Raw genomic sequence first — 22266 nt, 5'->3', positions numbered from 1 at the left:
CACAATTCAAGGTCCCTGCCTGGGGAACTAATGCATCCCTGGGTGATTGGACACCACATGGGATCAATTCAGCCTCACCCCTGTTCACTATTTGAACAAATCAAATTACAAAAATGTCTTTTAAACATCCATATATGTAGACTAAAGAGTACTGAAGCCATTCTTTATAATAATCTTTTATGAGTATAGTAATAAGATTAAAAATAGTTTATAATAGGATGATTAAAATATGCTAGAAATTAAATTCAAGTTTAGCCTGGCCACGCAGAATTGTGATTTCTAGAATATGGACTTTACAGTAATAGTGTTTTGGAGAAATGTGTGGGTAAGTGTTTGTATGTATATAAAATAAAACTTAGATTCACTGGCATCACCAGTGAAACAAGAATGCTGAGAAAGAGCCAAGTGTGTCTTTGGGAGAGTTTTTTGCTTAATCAGATGCTTAACGTAAGACAAGTCTCTGCATGAGACTTGGAAATCTCCTAGGAGCAGCAAGATTCCACACTGAGACCCAACAGAGTTCTGGGCTATGCTGAATTCTGGAGAAGGAAAAGCAGGTGCTGAGAGCTAAGTAGCCAATTACTCTTTATAGCCACATAAGACAGGAGGCAAGCAGGCCTTTCCAACAAGTTGTATTATGCAATCACTGGCTTTGCAGGGAATCTCACGAATGTATAACCTTCTGATTGCCTTTTTGATTGAAAGTTCCATCTGAGATCAGGGCAGTGCAACCAGTAATAAGATTTCAAAAAATCCCATCACTGGCACTGTTGGAAGGGCTGAGCATGACTGAAATCCCATCACTGTCAGTCAAAAAATAAGGTAACAGTGGGCATCACTATAAAAGTGATATAAATTCACAATTTAAACATGAATATCAACACTGAAAAGACTATATATAAACATATATATTTACATACACATATATATTTATATACACACACTCAAGGTTTTAGAAATAAATTTATATTTGCAATTTTTCATCTCCCAATCACACGCTACCAAAAACCTGGAATGGTGGCTTTCTGTTTTTCTGAATCTAACTTTGAAAGAAATTGGATTGAAGGTAAAGGATTTTAAATGCTGGTTTTTATTTAAGAATGAAATAATGACTCGCAATACCTGAAATCAGAATGAAATGCATAACATTGTAAAGCTGGATTAGATTTCTTTAAATATTGTTCTGTAGAGACAATAATTGTAGAATGTATTTTGCAAGGAATATAGTTTTCAACATTATTTTTATTTTCCTCTATTCCAGTACTTTTTAAAATTTTTGCTATACAAAGCTTCTTTGCAAAGTTACTCAGCTGGCCAGACCATGTTGCATGTATTGTTGTCATTGCTGTTATTGCTGTTTATGATGATTGTAGAAGACAGAAATTCTATGAGTGAAGTAGACGTTTATTTTCATTATTTTCTTCTTAGTCAAGACACATTTATATATCACCTGGTATACTTTTTGTTGTTATTGTTTAAATGATATATTCTTGACATTAAAGATATTCTAGTCCCAGTATTTTCCACCCAGTCCTAGTATTATGGGGGTCATGCCACTTAAAATCCCCCTGACTTGATCGGTCTATCTATAAGAGAATTGTGTCTCCTACAAATATTGAGCCATCACCCTGCTCAACAATCGGGTTATGTAGTTGATATGGAAAGATTACATGAGATGATGAGATAGCATCTCCAAACATATTTCTTTTATTTATAAATTTGAGCTAATGAATCTCATCTAAGCTAATTGTCAAAACATTCTTTTTCTATGGTCTTGTCAACTGTTATTTGCGTCAAGGTCTAAGCTTAGGTTGGTCTGACATTAAAGCCCGTGACTTTCGACTAAACAACATTTTCTGTAATTATCACGTGAGGCTCGTAATGATAAGAAATAGAGACTAAGTTACATACAGTGATGTGGAAGAACTGAGGAGGAAGAAGTGACTCTAAATGGGAAGTCTTCATGGAGAAGTTTTAAAATAAGATGAGAACTGAAGCAACAGTAATCACAGCTTTTCAAACACCCAACACTAAGAGGAGGAAATTATCAAAAGATCACATTTACAGATTAATGACATTTTTATGGACATTCAGAAAGATCTGGAAAGTGAGTGCTCATAGGAACTCTAGGTTTGCCTAAATGGAGGCATGTTTTGGGGATGAGAAAAATGAGGTTCAGAGATGTCTTAAGGGATTTTTCATGGTTAAATTACACTTCTAATAAGTGAAAGAGGCAGGAATCAAACTCTGGTCTTCTAGTTCATTGCTACGACTGTGAAGTTGTAAGTGTTTTTGTGTGCATGCTCCCCCCTCTTTTATTTATAGACGTTTCATCTGGGTTGCAAGGCAGGTAGGCATTTGCTGGAGGAATTGGTATTTGGTTCTCTCTTCCCCCAACTTGAGTTACCTGCCATCATCTGACACACATCTTGAGTGTAAGTATTATCTCTTGCAAGTATCTTTATTAATAGATCATAGGTACCTCTATTATTATCCACAGATGACAGAAGAAGGGTTGTTATAAGGAATAGCACAGGATGCTGTCTGAGAAGGAAAATGGTAGAAAACAAAGGCTTAAATGAACCCAGAGACTCAGACAAGAAAAGAAAATGAAAGATCATTGAAGGTAAATTTTAATTCCTCCAGATCTCCTCTGTTCATGCAAAGATATCCAGGGCCACTCTGTGACTCCTCATAAAAATCAGCTGGGGTTTAACAGCTACGGTCTAACTGAACACAACAGGAGTTACTGGGATCCTTCTCTCTCCCTAATATGTGCATTCACTCATTGTCACTTCACCTAATGTTATTTTCTAGGTTTTCTTTAATTCAACCTCTAAAGTTTGAGAATTATTACACATTTGTCAAGTCTAATTGTTTCATGAGTGAATGGACTATCTAAGCCCAAGGACAGAGCTACAAATAACCATATTGCAAATAAACTTAAAAAAAAGAATCTTTCTAAATTTTTTACAAATATGTGCTAGCTTCTATAATCATAAACCATTTGCCTTGCCTTTCTAAGACATGGAGTCGGATTGGATCAATTATAGAAACAAATAAATAATAAAACATTAGATTTGTCTATGCTGTGGAAAAGGTAAATAGACAGTTCTATAAAAGTTCAGAGAAATAATATCTAACCCTGCCAAGGCACACTGTACTGCCAGAGACTATGTTATAGTGAGTCTTGGACGGAGCAGATCAGTACTCTGGGAGCACCAGTAAGTAAGGTCAGGCTAGGTCCAGGCACTTGAAAAGGAATTGTGCTGCTGGGATAAATCTCTCAATGGACTTTACTGTTAGTGCTTCTTACCATATGAAATTCTCCATATGACAAAACTTCCAATAGCCTTATTTATTTTACAATATATGCCTAAGATTTCCACTAATCTGAGTGCTGAGAATACAGCAGTAAATACGACGGGATGTGTGAGGGGTCTGTTTCTTCAAAGACTTGATGGTACAGGAGAAATGTAGATGAGCAGAAGTAAGAAAAAAAAAAAAGATGATACAACAGAACATAAAATGGATGGGACACTAGATGTTATACATAGAATGGACAGAGTGATACTTGAGTTGCTATGTGAAATCACCATGATAAGAGCAAACTACAGTAAAGGTCTAAGGAAAAGTTTGTGTTAGCTGTTCTGCTGCGCTAAATCAATGGGCAAGAAATGAAAATGATGCCTAGATAAAAGTAGATGAGGGTGAAAGTGAATATGATGTGGAGAGTTGGGGAGAGACCATACTATACAAGTCCTTGTTAACCAGAATAAGGAGCTCAGATTTACTTTACATCAAAGGCAATTGAAGGGATCTAAAGGTAAAGAAATGATATGATCTGGCTTATATTTTTAAAAAGATCACTGCCTCCTCTAATCAACCACAGCAGAGGGATAACAGAATTTAGAGTCCTGGGGAAAGCCCTACATGGAGTATGTAAAGGAGCTTCTAGAAAACGTTACTATACTTTGATTCTTCTATATATCAATACATAAATGACACAATTAGTCTCAGGCAGAAAAAGTCCAGCCAGTCTGATTATTTTATTTCTTTAGCCTTCTAGAAAAGAAAAGGAAAAAAAAGGGAAAAAAAAAGAGCCTCCATATTAATGAGCTCACTGCTGGCTGGCGTATGATGGGTTCACTTACTGGAAATATTTCTTAATGGAAATGAAGAGTGAGATCCTGAAATACTTATCTATGATTATCTTAAAGCAAGGGAAAAGGTCACATATGGCTTTATATCATAAACATAATACATTGTCCAGGAAGCATTCCCAAGGTGTCCCTTTTCTTCAGAGTGAATGCTAATTCTCAAGGGAAGAGGAATTTTGGTCTTTGTGGTTTAGCTATGATTAAAAAAATAAAAATCAGAAAAAGACACACTCAAAAAAATCTTTTTTTTATTGCCAATTAATGATAAGTCCATCTGGTTCTCTGTAAGTTGAGGAGCTTGGCACTTAATAAATGCTGGGTGCATAAAACTGAAGTGATACCAGTCTGGAGGAAAACATCTTATATTTATAAGACATTCTTATATAAAAAGCTATTTTAAAAGGATGCACCTTACTTGTTATGCACTTATTATGCTATAAGATGTCATGGGGGTTGGCCAAAGACAATAAGATTCAATTCCTGTCTGTGAGAGCATCCAGTCTTCTGTGGTAGCATAACACAACTTTTTTTTTAATCATAGCATTGGGATTTGAAACAAGTTTTAGCACTTTCAAATTGTTATAGGAGCACTGAGTCAAAATAAGTAATGCTTCTTGAGTTTTGGGAAAGGTACAAAAATATTTATCAACCTATGCAATAAAGAAAAAGTTATTCAGTTAGTATATAGGTGAGAGATGGAATGTACAAGCAAAAATAATATCACAAGTGAAAAGCAGGAGGGCATGACAGACCCAAAGAGCCTCAAGAAGACATAGTATGTATCTTAAAACTTGGCAGGGATAAACCAAGAACTGACCATTACAGACCCATTTATTTTTCCCGTAAAAGTCAATGGAAGGCTTCCCTGGTGGCGCAGTGGTTAAGAATCTGCCTGCCATTGCAGGCGACACAGGTTCGAGCCCTAGTCTGGGAAGATCCCACATGCCGTGGAGCGACTAAGCCCGTGCGCCACAACTACTGAGACTGCGCGCTAGGGTCCATGAGCCACAACTACTGAGCCCGAGGGCCACAATTACTGAAGCCTGCGCACCTAGAGCCTGTGCTCTGCAACAAGACAAGCCACCGAATGAGAAGCCCACACACCACAACGAAGAGTAGCCCCTGGCTCGCTGCAACTATAGAAAAGCCTGCGTGCAGCAACAAAGACCCAAGGCAGCCAAAAATAAAAATAAATAAAATAAATACATTTATTAAAAATAGATCAATGGAATTTAATAGTGTATTAATAAGAAATATATCTTATTTTAATATGGTTCATTCTATGAATATAAAGATAATTTAGTATTATATTTAATTGACTATCAAAGACAAAAACATCATTGAACATTTATATAGATGCATTAGAAAAATTCTGATAGACTTCATGATCTACGTAATGTTTAAAAAAAGAAAAAAAAAACCTAAGTAATAAGCAGAGATGGGAAGTTCTTTAAGTTAATAATCTACCCAAATCCTATAGCAAATAAAATATTTAATAGAGAATTGTAAGGTACATTCCTTTAATATGGAGATAAGAAAAGAATGGCTGTCCTCACTTCTTTGGTTCAATATAATATTGTAGAGCCTGGCTACCACCGTTACACAAAGAAAATCAAAAACAGAAACAAAGACTTAAAGATTTATGGAAAAAAGTAAAGAAGTGTCCTTAGTTGCAGGTGACATTACCATATACATAGAAAAGTTAACAGAATAAATAGACAAACTATTAATACTAAACAGAGTTCAGCTGAGTGATATATCATTGATAAAAGGACTTAAAATGTTAAAGATGTCAATTATTCTAAGCATCAATCTATAATTTTCATTCCATTACAATCAAAATTATAGCAGAATTTTGTGACCAACTCAACATCTTTTTTTTTTCAGATTTGATTTTAGTAGTTATAGAGCTCCATTCTTCAACATAAAACTTAGTAAGACTAGTAGAGAGTGGAGGAGGGAAGGGTATTTCTCACACTTACAGATAAGAAAGACTTACTACCAAGTTGTGAAACTAAAACAAGAAAACAACAACAACAAAAGCAATAAAAAATAAATCTATGGCATTCCTGTTGCAGGTGCAGAAGCATACTCAAGTAGGTGAACTAATAATCAAACTAAGTATAGCCAGAAAAAATGGAAATGTGAAAACAATAAGCTATTACTTCAAACTCATGAGACAGGTCTAAAAAGGTGGATATGGCCAAGTATTGGTGAAAATATAAAAAATGAGAAGCTTCGTACAGTACATCTACCTTACGATCCAGCAATGCCATTTCAGGGTATAAAGCCCAGAGAAGTTCTTGCACAGATTCATAGGTAAATATACATAATATTATTCATTCTACTGTATTTTTTTTTAAACAAGATGCTGAAAGCACTGTATTCATCTACACAAGGAGAATGGATATTAAGGGCTACCATGGGGCATTTAGAAGTAAAAAAATAAATTCACATAGTCCCATGTATATCAATTCTGAAAATACTGTCAAGTGAAAAAACATAAAATAGAGAATGATCTTTATGGCACCATAACATCTATACTAATTAAAAACGGATTCACACAAATATACACTTTACAAAGGACACATATCCAAGAATATTTACTACTGCATCATGTGAGAAAAAAGAATGACCCAACTATTTGCATTTGAGTTTCAGTAAGGAAATGAATACATAAATAAAAATAAAATGAATAAGATGATTACTGTGTATGGAAAACAATAAATAACATATGTCTTGGACTTAGTGTTCAGTAGAGAAAAAACATTAGGAAGAGGATGAGTGGTGTTTTGATTATGAAAGTTCAAACGTGCTAAGAAGTCTAGACATAGATGGTGAACTCCAGCCTATGGAATTTGTTCTGCAGAACAACAGGAACCCATATGATTTTGATAAGTACTCTGAGTAAAAGTTAAATTTTCAAATGTATTTCACATTTGGTGATTTGCTCCAACTATCCATCCCCCTCTTTAAGGTCACAATCAACATTTGCAAACTAAAGACGCTTAGAGGGACTTACCTGGTGGCGCAGTGGTTAAGAATCTGCCTGCCAATGCAGGGGACATGGGTTCGAGCCCTGGTCCAGGAAGATCCTGTATGCTGTGGAGCAACTAAGCCCGTGCACCACAACTACTGAGCCCACGTGCCACAACTAATGAAGCCCGTGTGCCTAGAGCCCGTGCTCCACAACAAGAGAAGCCACCGCAATGAGAAGCCTGCGCACCCCAACAAAGAGTAGCCCCCGCTCACCGCAACTAGAGAAAGCCCGCAGGCAGCAACAAAGACCCAATGCAGCCAAAAATAAATAAATAAATAAATATATATATATATATATATATAAAGACTCAGAAATCCTATTGCAATGAAAATGTTTAATCTGTTTATTCCAGGATTTCTCAAATATAATTAATTTTTTAAAACTGAAACACCAAATTCATATACACACAAGCCCTGTGACCATAGCAGAGACCAACAGGAAGAAGAAAGACTCCTCTTCTTCTGTCCTAGCAAGTACTCAGCCAATTAAATGAAAAACCATGGACTCTTTGTTTACTATAGTCCTCCCAACTTCCTTTTTCCCTCTATAGAAGAGTTCTCCTTACCTTGCTGTGTAGGAACTTAAACGTGGCTCACCAAGTTTGCAGATCCTGAATTGCAAGTCGCAGCTGATCCTGAATAAACCCACCTTTGCTGGAGAAATATCTGGTAGTCTATCAGGTCAACACAAGACGGAGGCTGTAATCCAGAGAAGAAGATGGAAAGGAATTGGTATTTGATAAGAGGGGCACTATTTTCTCACCTGTAATAAGAAGGAACAATGAATGGACTATGCATTTACACATTCTAAAAATAAGAATAATAGTTTTTTGGGGTTTTTTTGGCCATGCTGCATGGCATGCGGGATCTTAGTTCCCCGACCAGGGATCAAACCCACGCCCCCTGCATTGGAAGCACAGAGTCTCAACCACTGGACTACCAGGGAAGTCCGTAAAAGTATTTCTTAAAATCTTATTATGCTTATAACTACTGTGCTGGACACACGCAGGTTAGGAAGACCAATGAGGTTACTGCCTCATGGAACTTTCATTTAGTAGCCATTTCAGACAGATGAAGGAAAGCAGAATTTCCCACCCCAAAATTTGCCTCTTTGGCATAAGGATTATTTTAGGCTCATTATTTATTTATTTATTTTTCATTTGTTTCTTTTTCTTTTCTTTTTTTTTTTTTTAGGCTAATTCTTTTTAAGAAACAGCAGACATAGGAAAAGCTCTAAAAATTGAGTAGAAGTTCCCTTTTGTTAGAGACATTTACATCTATAAGGGAAATCTCCATCTGTAAGGGTGTTGTCCTCTCAGTACCAGGAAGGGGAGTTGCCTAAATATCTAGAATCTCTTATCAATGAAGAAAGGAGGGACTTAAATCAATCTGCATAACAACCACACCCTTACTTACTGTACTTTTCCTGGTAACCTCCGGAAACTGTCTCTCCTTCCCCACCCCCAAGACCTTTCTTTGGTCTTTAGCTAGAGATGTTATTTAAGGTGATGGCTTGGGCCATTTGGGGGGCATTACTTAGTTTTCCTGGTTCTCTCCCATGTACATAGGTGCACAGGAGGTATACGTGTTATTAAACTTCTGTTTTTGTTGTTGTTGTTGTTGCTAATGTCTTTTTGTTACAGATGGGTCTCAGCCAAGAACCCAGAAGAGTGCAACAGCACTTAAAACAATGACCAGCTAAACTGGTTTTGTCTCCTTACATAGGTTTATTGATTAATCAAACCTTGACTTATTTTAGAGACAGCGCTGAGAATGTGCAAGACAGGAACTCCTGTCTCCAGGATGACCTAAGGAACCAAGCATATCAGTCTACAAAACTCATAGAATGGAAATGTTGTCACCGGAGCCCTTTACAAAGCAAGAAGTTCTTCAATAAGGACAATCTAGCTTCTATCAGCATGAGTAACTTATACGGACTTATTCAAAACTGGCCAGTCAGCTTCCAAGTTTGAAATTCCCCTAACCCCTTAAATTTCACCCTGGACTCTGGATCAAGGAAGAGATTTGAGCCCTGCCTCCTGTCTCCTTGCCAGTTGACCTTGCAATAAACCTCCTTCTCTTCTCTAAAGTCGGTGCCATAGTATTGGCTTCTATGCATATGAGGCAGGGAATCCTAGCTGGGTAACAAGGGTAGAGGAAAAATGATTTTTCCTCCCTCACACAGATGATAAATAAACAAAAATAAACAAATAAATGGAATGCCTTAAAGACAAAAAGGCAGTTTAGATGGAATGAGAGTAATGAGAGAAGAGAGTTTAGGTAGAGCAGTCAGAGAGGGCCTCTCTGAGGAGGTGGCATGTATGCAGAGACCCAAGTGCGGGTATGAGCTGTGCTAAAATCTGAAGGAGGAATGCAGAGGAAAGCAAAGAGAAAAGGAGATCAGAGAGAGGAAAGTCCCATGATGCTGTTTCTAAACAAAAGCAAGTTTATGCCTCAGCAGGATGCAGGTGCTTTTGCAGCTACTTGGGGTTAAAATAACTTAAAAAAAACCAAAACTCTAATGTCAGTTCATTTTAAAAAGAAATCTACTAGCAGCCCACCCTGAGGCACTTGACCATGGAATGGATTCCCACATCATGCCTTTCTTTTTTTCTGAGCATTTTGAGGTAAATCTCTACATGGTGTACTCTATGTCCCTGTTTTAATATTCTGTTTAATCTTTTTAAAAAAAATATCACCTGGGTGTTGTGCAAAGCTTGTTCTCAAACCTACTGCAAACATTACTCCAGTCTCCAATAACTGGTGAAATACTGCAACCTGATGTTTCAGCTGCTACAAAGTTCCTGGTTCCTTCAGGAATGTTTTACATTTCACTGGTGTAATGATAGAGATTATGATTATCTACAGCATGTAATTACATCCATTAATAGTAACAGCACATTTTTACATTAATTATAATGAGAATTAATGGGTAGTTATATGGATTTTCGGCTACAAGGAAAAATTTTGGTACCAAGTACTCTTGTATAGCCAAAAATGAATTTATGCATAAATTTACTTTGGTAATTATTTTAGGAAATAATGAGATTTCAAGTTCCAGTTACCATGAATTATGGAAATTAGAAAAAATATATATATATATATAGAGAGAGAGAGGGAGAGAGAGAGGGGGAGAAAGAGAGAGAGAGAGAAATTGGGCTTTGGAACTCTAAAGGGAAGGAATTTTATTGTAAGAGGAGGCAGTTTGGCATGGAGGTTAAGGAGGTAAAGACAGATGGACCTCAATTAAAACCTAGTATCTGCCACTTATTGGCTCTTATTTAAACTTTCCCCCCCTTGGTTTCTTCCTCGTTTGTAAGTTAGGACTCACGATAATGACTGCCCTGAGCTGTACAAATTTAAGGAGATAATTCTGTAAATTTTCAGCAATGCTGCCTAGTATATCATAAATACTCAATAAATGGTAGTTGCATATATGGAGAATAGGGAGGCGGGTTTATGTAATAAAGCCTTAGGAAATGTATATATGTATTTTCCCTAAAGGTCTAAGAGAAGGTAAACTCATTTAGAGCTATATTCTTTGATATCCACAAGAGAATATGGACCAAATATAAGTGAGGCTGAGAGAGCCAGGAGGTGAATATGGAAATGATATTTCATGGCCCATAAAATCAGAAAGGCATCACAATTTTGAATGGAACACCAACCACAATTAGAAAATAAATTCCCTCCTGGCATGCATATTATCCCTAATAAGGCAAAATGAACTTACAAGCATCTCACTAAAACACAGGGGAGTGAGATACTAAAATTCTTTAGGTGCCTAGGCCTGGTTAAAAGAGATTAATGTGTGATAGAAATTATTACTAATTTAGGACTTGCAAAATGCCTTCAAATGTTTACATGAAGCCTTACTCCCTAAATATTTCTCAATCTCTCTCTCCCTCACCTCCCTCATACTTATGTTTCTCAGTGTAACTACTCTTGCCTGGAAGGGTTGCAGAATATTTCTTCCCATGATGGGAAGAGATGGAGCTTTTTCTACATTTTGAAGTACTCAAAATCTTAATTATCTCAGTTTCATTTATTAAATCACCCAATCCTCATGGCAACCATTGTGGTAGTCAGGGCAGGGGCTGTTAGTCCCATTTTTGCATCTGGCAAATATTCGCCTTGAATTCTATTAAGATACCTTCTCCTTCCTTCACTCAATTAATCATAAGGGTCTCTCCATTCTTTCAGACCATAAAAACAGAAGGCAAAATAACTGTACAATCAGGGTGGTCATTAACAATTCTCTGTGTGAATTTGTCTTTCTTTCATCCACTGCCTCAATTAAGAACACATCAGCATTATGAAGAAAAGAAAACACCTTGACATTTTCCAAATCTTGACAAAGCACAGAGCCTTCAATAATGTGATTTGCATTCCCTCCTGTATTTCCTACTGCAGGGTCTATTAAATGTCCCATGCAGATGGCTGTCAAGCAGGCCTGGGAACAATGTTGCATACAAAAATCTCCCTGGTGGATCCAGGAAAGGCACCCTCTGTCTTCCGCCTGCAGACTTGAAATGGCTTCTGCTTGAAGCCTTTTTGCCTTCATTAGTGGAAAATTTGCTTCACATTTGGAGACATGAACTCAAGGGATGCAGGCTAATGTTCTCTTAAATTGGGTTTAAGATTAGACCTCACTCCTAATATCCTGCCATATTTAGAGTCTTTAAGAATCCTAATTTCCTCCAAAGAGAGCCTAATTTAATCTCTCTTTCAGATGGGCCCTTGGCAATATGTGCCGCATCTCAGAGAGACCCTAGCTCTGTTTCTCCACCTTCAATACCTTCACTTAAGGGTATCCAAATTGGTCCCCCATGAATCAGTAGCAGTGATTTGAAAAGACTTCATTTGGGCCTCATAGGGCACCATGTTTGTTACATACATGGCCCAATACAAAATATGGCTCATTTCAGGGAGAGCTCTTTTGAACTCGTCAGATAAGCCACTGTCTTGCTGCTGCAGATAAACAATAAGCTTATATTGGTAATATGAGAGGGTAATTATCCAGCTCTTAAATAGAGAAGAGGACAATTCAGAGGTCAGTGGGCAAAGGAGAATCGAGATTCACATGGAATCCAAATCAAATCATCTCTCCTTCCCTTCTGGTAGTAAAATAGAAATTGGAGTCTTTATAATTATTGAAACAAACTAATGTACACTTTAATATCACAAAACTGTCATTGTAGATTTTAAGCGTAGTAATGGAGCAAAAAGGGTATGAGATTTCAATCTATGTTCCCTTTATCCATCCGTCTATCCATTCATTCATTCATTCCTGGCAGCCACTGTTCTAGACAACTGGATAACATCACTGAACAAAAGAGCCATAACATCAGCTCTCCAGGTACTTACAGTATTATGAAGGAGACAGACAATAAACAATAAACATAAAACAATATTCTGCTGTGGAGACTTGTGTATTCCCCGAATATTAATCTTATTTTATCCTTAGGTCATTTTTTTTCATAAACCTCTCTGAATCCATTTATCCACAAAACTCTACCTCTTTATAGCACTTTTAAAGTCAAATTGGGGTGTGTGTGTGTGTGTGTGTGTGTGTGTGTGTAGGGGGGAGGATGACAGAAGTACAGCAATTTGCCTGAATTTAGGTATTAACTAATTTATAAATGAGGAAAGGATTCCAGCTGGTTTGTCTGACTCTGCCGTCACCCTGCAACTGCTATGCCGCACTACCTCTAAGAAACAGTGTTGCAGAAATGAACGAATAAAAGTAGGGTTTTAAAAAATAAACTGTTTTGTTTCTTTCTGTGAGTCCTATGTATCCTACGCAGAATCCTAGGTAGAATAAAATCACCATTCCTGCTTTCTCTCGCTTTCTTTCTTCCCTTTCTTCAATCTTTATTTTTCCCTCCAACCCTCCCTTCACTTCTCACTTCCTTTAAAAAAATAAATAAATAAAATATATAAAAAAGGAAGATTCAAGGCCCCTGAGAATACTCAGGTTAAAATAATCAATAATAAATTTGTTTGTGTTTATTTTTTATTTCAGTTTTCCCGATTCTGCAAGACCCCCAGCTCTTTATTTTTTAACCAAAAAAAAAATATGTTGAAGAATTTCCTTTTTTTTTTTTTTTTTGTGGTATGCGGGCCTCTCACTGCTGTGGCCTCTCCCGTTGCAGAGCACAGGCTCCAGACGCGCAGGCTCAGCGGCCATGGCTCACGGGCCCAGCCACTCCGCAGCATGTGGGATCTTCCCCGACCGGGGCACGAACCCGTGTCCCCTGCATCAGCAGGCAGACTCTCAACCACTGCACCACCAGGGAAGCCCAAGAATTTCCTTTTTTTATTTGACTTTTGCCATTCTCCTGTATTATCCTTCCCCTAATTTAGAAAAAAAAAAAAAATCCTCAGGGGCTCCTCTTCTCTTCAAAGTAAAGTTCTTACCAAGAAGTCTTGGACTTTAGCAATTGGGTTCTAACCTATACTTATTTTCACATTAAAAATAAATAAATAAATAAAACTTCTTTTACGTTGCAATGAAATTATAGTGCCATTGATCTTAGAGATCTCCTAATGTAGTATGAAAATCCATGTACCATTTCCCTTTCTCCATATTATTATTTTTAATAAAATGGTAATACTTGGGCTTCCCTGGTGGCGCAGTGGTTAAGAATCCTCTGGGGCTTCCCATCCACATGTGTATGAGGGTTCTCTTTTCTATAAAAGACATACTGCAGATTAAAAAATATGAATTACTTGAGGGGTTCAATAGTAGATTTGAACTGGCAGAAGAAAGACTGCTAAGCTTGAAGATAAGCAGAAATCATACAATATGAAAAACAAAGAGAAAAAAACAATTACAAAATGAAAAGAGTGGGAAATAAGAACATGAAAAGATGTTCCACATTATATGTCATCAGGGAAATGCAAATTAAGAGAAAAATAAGATATCACTACATATCTATTAAAATGGCCAAAATCTGGAACACTGACGACAGCAAATGTTGGTGAGGATGTGAAGCAACAGGTATTCTCATATATTGCTGGTGGGAATGCAAAATTATTTAGACACTTTGGAAGACAGTTTGGGACTTTCTTACAAAACTAAACATACTCTTACCATATCAGCCAGAAATTGTGCTCTTTGTATGTTTCATGTGTACATTGTATTCCTACTTCTGTACACACTGCAATGTGCTCACCACCAAAAGTTTGTTTTCCATCCATCATCATACTGTTGACCCCCTTTACCCATTTCACCCTCCCCCTCCCCCCGCTTCTTCCCCTCTGGTAGCCCTTACTGTGTTCTCTTTATCTATGTGTTTGTTTTTGGTTGGCTTGTTCATTTACTTTGTTTTTGGTTGTTTGTTTGTTTGGTAGCTTTTTATATTCCACGTATGAGTGAAATCATATAGTATGTCTTTCTTCATATGACTTGTTTTCGCTTAGTATTTTCCCTCAAGGTCCCTCCATGTTGTTGTAAGTAGCAAGGTTTTATCTCTTTTCATGGTTAAGTATATTCTATTGTACATATATATCACAACTTCTTTACCATTTATGTGTTGATGGGCACTTAGGTTGTTTCCATATCTTGGCTATTGTAAATGATGCCACAATGAACATAGGGGTGCAGATATCTTTACAGATTAGTGCTTTTATATTCTCTGGATAACTAGCCAGAAGTGAGATAGCTGGATCATATAGTAGTTCTTTTCTTAATTTTTTGAATAATCTCCACATTGTCATCCACAGCAGCTGAACCAATTTACATTCCCATCCACAGTGTATGAGGGTTCTCTTTTCTATAAAAGACATACTGCAGATTAAAAAATATGAATGTGTTGAGAGATACACAAATGGGAAAAATATATAACATGTAAACAGAAATCAAAAGAGAGATGGAATGGCTATAGCAATATCAGATGAAACAGATTTTAAGATAAAAAACGTGACAGAGATGAACAAGTATGTTTTATCATAAAAAGGGTCAATCCATCATTATACTTATGATCATAAATGAATACACCTAAGAACAGAGTGTCAAAATACATGAAAAAAACCTGATAGAATTAAATATAGAAATAGACAATTTAAAAGTTGTAGCTGGACACCTTAATACTCCACTTTCAATAAAATATAGAACTAGAGAGAAGTCAACAGAGATATAAAAGACTTGAACACCATATGAAACAACTAGGCATAACAGATACTCAAAGAATATTCAACCCAATGAAAGCAGAATATACATTCTTTTCAAGTGCACAAAGCAAAAAGAACATTATCTAAGATAGACCATATGTTAGGCCATAACAAGCATCAGTGTATTTAAAATGATTGAATTCTCTGACTGAAAGGAAATGGAATTGTCAATATGAGAAGAAAGTTTGGGAAATTCACAAATTTGTAGAAATTTAAAAAACACTCCTAAATAATCAGTGGGTCAAAGAAGAAATAATAAGATAAATTAGAAAACATTTTCAGATGGATGAATATGGCATATAACATACCCAAACTTATGGGATGCAGCTGAAGGGGTGGTTAGAGGAAAATGTATCTGTAAACACAACAACCATATTAAAAAACAAAGACCTAAAATAAATAGTGTCACCTCCCACCGAAGAAACTAGACAAAGAAGAGCAAACTAAATGCAAACAAGCATAATGAAGGAAAAAATAAAAATAAGTCCTGAAGTCAATAGAGAATAGAGAATAGAAAAAAATAGAGAAAATCCACAAAACCAAGAGTTGTTTTTTTTAAAATGTTTAAGAAAAGTGTCAGACTTTAGCTAGACTGACCAAGAAAAAAGAGAGAAGACAAATTATTAAAATCTGGAAAGGAAAAGGGGACAACATTGTCAACCTTACAGAACAATAAACGATTATAAGTGAATGGTATAAACAATTACATGACAACAAAATAAATAACCTGGATGATTATTTATGGACAAATTCCTAGAAAGACACAAACTATCAAAATGAATTCAAGAAGAAATTGTAAAATCTGAACAAGCTTATAACAGACAAAGAGATGGAATTAGTAATTAAAGAAAAACTCTACCCTCAAAGAAAAGCCCAGAAACAGATGGCTTTACTGGTGATTCTACCAAACTTTCAAAGAAAAATTAATATCAGTTCCTCACAAACTCTTTCAAAAAGCAGAACAGGAAAAAAACAAAACAAAACAAAACAAAAAAACAGAAAAGGAGGAAACACTTCCCAAACACTTTCTATCAGGCCAGGATCTCCCTGATTTGAAACTAGACAAAAATGTCACAAGGAAACCACAGACAATAACTCATATGAATACAAACTCAAAAGTTTTAAACAAAACACTAGCAAAACAAATCAAGCATCATAAAAAAGTGTTAGTTATTATGTACAAATTTGTGAGTTGACCCCAGAGATGCAAGTTTTGTTTAACAAACATAATCAATGTAATATTACCATATTGATATTAATAATTACCATATTCGTATTTGAAAGGAATAGGAGACTTAATTGATCTGATAAAGGATATCTACTAAAACCCTTAAAGAAGACTTAAAAAAATAGCAGACCTAAATAAATAGGAAGACACCCCATGTTTATGGACTGTAACAACTAATTTTGTTAGGATGACAATACTTCTCAAGTTTTTCTATAGCTTGACTACAATACCTATCAAAATCTCAGCTGGATTATTTTTATAGAAATTGACAAGCTGATTGTTATAGTCATATGGAACTGAAAGAAATCCAGAATAGGCAAAACAATTTTGCAAAGAAGAACAAAGTTGGAGGACTCTTACTCCTCAATTTTAAAACTTAATACAAAGCTGCAGTAATCAAGGCAGTCTGGTACCAACATTAGGATATACATATAGATTAAATAAATTTGATAGTCCAGAAATAAACCATAACATTTATGGTTAACTGATTTTTAATAAGGGACCAAGAGATCCAATGGGGGAAAGATCTGTCTTTTCAATAAATGGTGCTGGGAAAACTGGATGACCACATGCAAAAAAGTGAAGTTGGACTCCTACCTAAAATAATATGCAAAAATTTAATCAAAATTGATAACAGACTTGAATATAAGACCTAAAACTATAAAACTCTTAGAAGAAAATATAAGCACATATTTTTAAGTATTTGGATTAGGCAGAGTTTCCTTATATATGACATTAAATTACAAGCAGAAAAAGAAATCAAGAAAAAGAAACTGGATATTATCAAAATTAAAAACTTTTGGACTTCAAAGGACACCACCAAGAAAGTGGTAAGACAACCCACAGAATGGGTTAAAATGTTTGTAAATCATATATCTAGTAAGGCAGGGGTCCCCAACTCCTAGGCCATGGACCAGTAGCAGTCTGTGGCCTGTTAGGAACTGGGCTGCACAGCAGGAGGTGAGCGGCAGGCAAGCAAGTGAAGCTTCATCTTTTTTACAGCCGTTCCCCATCACTCATGCTACCGCCTGCGCACTCCTTATGAGAATCTAATGCCTGATGATCTGAAGTGGAGCTGAGGCAGTGATGCTAGTGCTTGGGAGCGGCTGCAAATACAGATTATCATTAGCAGAGAGGTTTGACTTCACAGAGACCATAATAAATCAATTGCTTACAGACTCATATCAAAACCATATCAGTGAGTGGCAAGTGACAATTAAGCTGCATCTTACAGAGTAGACTGGACATAAGCAACACACTTCGGGTGTCACTGTCTCCCATCACTCCCAGATAGGACCATCTAGTTGCAGGAAAACAAGCTCAGGGCTCCCACTGAGTGAGTTGTATAATAATTTCATTATGTATTACGATGTAATAACAACAGAAATAAAGTGCACAATAAATGTAATGCCCTTGAATCATCCCGAAACTATTTCCCCCCCTCACTCAGTCCATGGAAAAATTGTCTTCCACGAAACCGGTCCCTGGTGCCAAAAAGGTTTGGGACTGCTGTAGGAAGGGACTTGTATCTGGGACATTTAACAAAAGATCATTCAACTCAAGAGTTACTAAGACATAAAATGAGATCGATAACATAGGTTGGCAAGGACATGGAGGAGTGGAACGCTCATACAATGCTGGTGGAATTTTATAATGATATATCCATTTGGGAAACCTAGAAATGCTAAGTGAAGAGTTACCTTAAAACTCGGCAATTCCACTCTTAGGTATATACCCAAGAAAATGCAAAACATACATCTACATAAACTTTTGTACTCAAATGTTTATAAAAGCATTATTCATAACAGCCAAAAAGCAGAAACAACCCAAATATTCATCAACGGACCAATGCATCAATAAATGTGGTATATCCATATAAGAGAATATTATTGAGCCAAAAAAAAAAAAGGAATAATGTTCTGATACATGCTACAACATGATGAACTTTAAAAACACTGTGTTAAGTGAAAGAAACCAGACAAATAAGACTACATATTGTGTAATTACACGTATACAAAATTCCCAGAGAAAGCAAATCTATAGACATAGAAAGATTAGTTTTTGCTAGAGGTTTGGTCGAGAGGGAAATGCATAATAATGCTAAGTGAAGAGTTGGTGAAAGAGTGGTGACAATGTAGGAAAACTGAATGTTTCATAAAGGCCATCACCCAGAATCTAATGACACAGTTAAGAACTTTGATACTTTTATAGTTTCAGATAGAGAAGCTTGGTTTCTCACGTCTATAACAACCAACCCCTACTCGTCCCCATTCATCGCCACAATGACAAACACTGACTCTCTGGATTCAGGCATGTCCAGTGCTCTTTACTTCCCACACCCTTCACCAGCCCCCATCTTGTGGTGCAGGTGTCTGCTTGTGTCTCCCCTGCTCTTTGATCCACTTAGCCAGGGCTGTTACCAGTGACAGCAACAGCCTATGCTTCCCCTGGTGCATTCAAGGGTCTTCCCTTTCAAGCTACTGAGGTCCTGCTCAGTTGCATGCTTAACTGTCAGAGTAAGTTGGTTTCCTGTAATTCTGTTCTCAAACTCCCATCTGGGGGGTTTAGATAAGTAGAAAATACAAAAGAACAATTTGTAAACACATGTTTCTGTAGCTCTGAACATAATGTGGAAGAACAAAGGAAAGTCAGAACTCCCTGATCTAATCTTTGGAACCGTAAAGAAGTCATGACTATTTTGATTTATTTAATTTTGTGGAAAGAGTACTTGAGCCTAATGTTACTGAGGTTTTGGCTTCCACATGTTAATTGTTTTAACATTTTCCTCATTTAATAATGCACAGCGTTAAGTAATGGAAACAAAATTATTTCATATTTTCTCTACATATTTTCCCTCTAATATGTAGTGTGAAACAGCATTTGGTTTGTAGAAAGGTGCTCAAAACAAAGTCAGTGAAAAAGTCTAGTGAAAAGATCCTTGGGTAAGGACTTGGGATATATGTTTTGTCGTGGTTTGTTTTCTCCACAAAATGCTATGTGTTTGGCACCCTGTATTAAGTACTTTGCCCACCGTGGAGGCGATAGAAATGTTTAAAACATAATCCCTGCTTTCTGGTAACTCAATTTCCTGGGGAAACTATAAAGGGTACACAAATAATATGAGATATGAAGTGAAATATAATATAGAAAGAGATGCTTACAATCACCTGAGACTGAAACGAACTGGTTTCAAATTTCCACATTATAGTAAGATAACATGTCGTCAAATGAAATACCATCCCAGTACCTTTGTTAATGTTCTGAGAGTTGGGTCTGGAAATGGAGGAACCCAAATAGAAAGGAAGAATCTTGAAATTCTGTCCATGTAACATGCCAGAGAGAGAGTGAATTTTCTATACTGGTTCTGCCTTATCATATGCAATATAATTCTCCTGTTTGGTCCTCAGCAACTTTACTGTAAAATAATGGACTTGGGCAAGAAATGTGTAATGTATCTTTAAGATCTAACAGTTCACATCTACTAAGACCTATTTCCCAACCCGTCCTATATTTTTCCAGCATATTTATTAGGTTTGTTAACTTTCTACCTCATCTAAGGCATAAAACCACTTTTCTAGGTCTTAATGCTTACAAAGATATGTATGCGAAAAAACAAAGTGCTATTATAAAAGGAAGAAAATCAAATAAACTGAGAGAAACAACAGAGGAATACCTAATTCTCAGAGTTTTACATGAGTTGTTTTCTTCTAGGAAAGCATTATAAATCAACTGCATGGTGAGAGTATATAATTTACTTTTTGGAGCTATTTTGTGAACATGGTGAAATAAATTAGCATAAGGTTGTAGAAGAGGAAAGAAAAATAATGGTGAACAATAAAAGATGTAGTGTTGTCTTGAGAACTAATTAAGTTAACGTTTCTACTGAAGGGACCACACGGCTGAGAGCCTTGGCTATGTGGCCTCTCCTATCTGGGTAACTGGTTTCATGTAGCACATGCTGCTACAGTAATCAGAACCAAATCTAGCAGAACATTCTTTCAATGTTTGTGGAAACTAAACGGATGGGCAAAATTCAACCTCTTAAGCCAGTGCCTGTCACCATCTCATATAGTGATCTTGCATTTAAGTCAATTCAGGGTTAAAGTTGAACTTCTCTTTCTTCTAAATCATCAGTAAGTCAACTAACATTGACTGTCCACACTATGGCAGGTAGTTACTAACTGATGACTACAGAATGTAACAAAATGGGCATGCTTTTCCTTTTACAGAGCTTACAGTCTAAAACGGAAGGTAAATGGTAAGTGAAGTTTGTGGAAACCAATTTGCCCATCATGACAGGATCTGCTCCTTGTCAGTGGGTTGATATTTCCACATCCATTTTCATCCCCTTCTGCCTTGCTATGAATCCTGGGAGGCTGAAAACTGTTGGACTCCATCATCCAGGCTCCTTTGGATACCAGATGAATTTGGGCCAATGGGAGGCACCAGCCAGAGAAAGGACAGCCAGAAGAAAGAGAAGTCAGGATACTTCTTTCTCATCTGTTTTCTGTATGGCTGTGGTTCTGGAAAGGGCTGGATTCCTTTACGTACTGCCACAGTTCCTTCTAAGAAACTTCTCTTTCAAGGTTCCGGATCATGCCTGGTTCTAGTAACACAACTTCATCCTTTTCCTTTTTAGGTCTGAAAGTGGGACTGTCATCTGGCTGCCAGAAGTTAGATGTTTCATTAACCACTGTTAGTTTCCTTAAACTGGCTCACACTTCTGCAAATATCCTTTCACTAAACTCTCATGAATTGAATAATCTTAGTGTTCCATTGTTGAACTTTGATGATATGACCGGCACAACTAAGAACAAGGTTAAACTGGGAATCAAAATGAGTATTCGCAACTTAAAAAAACTTAATGTAGACATATAAATTTACACATCATTCTTTCAATGTAAGGAAAATAGTTTTTCTTGGAATATATGCATACTGATTAGACTTCAAACTTGCCTTTATTGCATGATTCTCACATCTAATGAATCCTGTCCAATTTCTGATTTTAATTTTAGCAAAGAGATATGAGAACTTACACTTATAAAATAAGTACAGCATCCATTTGGAATCTATCCCACTCTTGTATTGCTTTTGCTCACATAAAGTAGGCACATTTTTTTTTTTTGCTACATTCTTTATTGTGTGTTTATGAAATATCCCATCTTGTTTTCATAAATGCAACAATTCTTCCTTTCTACACTCTAATTAAGTATTACAAAAACACAATGAAATACAATTAATAATTGCAATGAAAAATTCAAATGGAAAAATAGAGTTGGAAACAAACACAACATATTCGAATAAACAAACAATGCAAATGGTAGCAGCAAGTGTCAAGGCATCTTAGAGGAGCCTGTTGGCTGTGTATCTGTATTTTTACCCAGAAAATGTTCTGTGTTGATTAAACCAACATTTTGGTTAATTAGAAGAGAATTGTAAGAGTTTTACTATTTAATATGAACATTTACAAATAAAATTACTAAGACTATGAAAGCATGAGAAAAGTTTGTACCTAACAGCCTGGGAGAAGGGAAGCCAGGAAGTATTCCCAAAAGAAGTGATATGGAAGTTAATCCATACCTGAAGGATGACTAGGATTTATTAAGGCAAAAAGGGATGATTATTCCTCTAAAAAAATGGCATGTGGAAGATGCTGATATACAA

Source organism: Lagenorhynchus albirostris, chromosome 19 (assembly GCF_949774975.1).
Source record: "Lagenorhynchus albirostris chromosome 19, mLagAlb1.1, whole genome shotgun sequence".
Classification (NCBI taxonomy): domain Eukaryota; kingdom Metazoa; phylum Chordata; class Mammalia; order Artiodactyla; family Delphinidae; genus Lagenorhynchus; species Lagenorhynchus albirostris.
Note: the sequence above shows the minus strand (reverse complement) of the source record.